This window comes from Coenobita brevimanus, chromosome 13, assembly GCF_032717465.1.
Source record: "Coenobita brevimanus isolate Jiangsu-jjx chromosome 13, ASM3271746v2, whole genome shotgun sequence".
Lineage (NCBI taxonomy): Eukaryota > Metazoa > Arthropoda > Malacostraca > Decapoda > Coenobitidae > Coenobita > Coenobita brevimanus.
In genome coordinates this window covers 5,974,285-5,974,802 of record NC_136966.1, presented here as the reverse complement: position 1 = coordinate 5,974,802, position 518 = coordinate 5,974,285, and the positions used below count along the sequence as shown (strand labels likewise).

The 518-nt window shown below is 46.5% G+C and overlaps 1 non-coding gene across 1 annotated transcript in view; it reads right to left on the bottom strand.

Annotated features, from left to right (window-relative positions):
- Positions 1 to 404: 404 nt before the first annotated feature.
- Positions 405 to 518, bottom strand: part of LOC145417189 (5S ribosomal RNA) — a 119-nt gene continuing 5 nt past the window's right edge. The window contains exon 1 of the ribosomal RNA XR_013900435.1: positions 405 to 518. This exon is cut by the window's right edge and continues 5 nt beyond it. This is a non-coding gene — a ribosomal RNA (5S ribosomal RNA).

The following is a 518-nucleotide window of genomic DNA, read 5'->3' as shown; positions in this document are numbered from 1 at the left end:
AATCAATACTACAACTACTACTACTGTTACTACTACTACTACTGCCACCACCAGTACCATCACCACCAATACTACTACTACTCTTGCTATTACTACTACTGCTGCTGCTACCACTTCTACTACTACAGCAGCCCATCCCATATATTATAGCAGTAACAGGGTAAAGCATATGAATTACCCTGGGCTTCTCAAGGTCCATTGATACTTCCTAACAACACCCCCGTTGTTACCATTACTCTTGCCTTGAACTGGCTACCCCAGCGCACTGGAGAATTCATTTTCATTCATTCATTGCCAGACGCCATGTATCCCAAGCAGGGTGGCCAAGGGCTTAGAGTTAATTGTTTTACAGGGAGGGGCACTAATCCTCCACCAACCCCACTTGACACGTAGGGAGAACTTTATGCCAACAGCATCTGGTGTTCCCAGGCGGTCACCCATCCAAGTATTAACCAGACCCAACGTTGTTTAACTTCACTGATCGGACGGGAAGCGATGTACTCAACGTGGTATGGCTG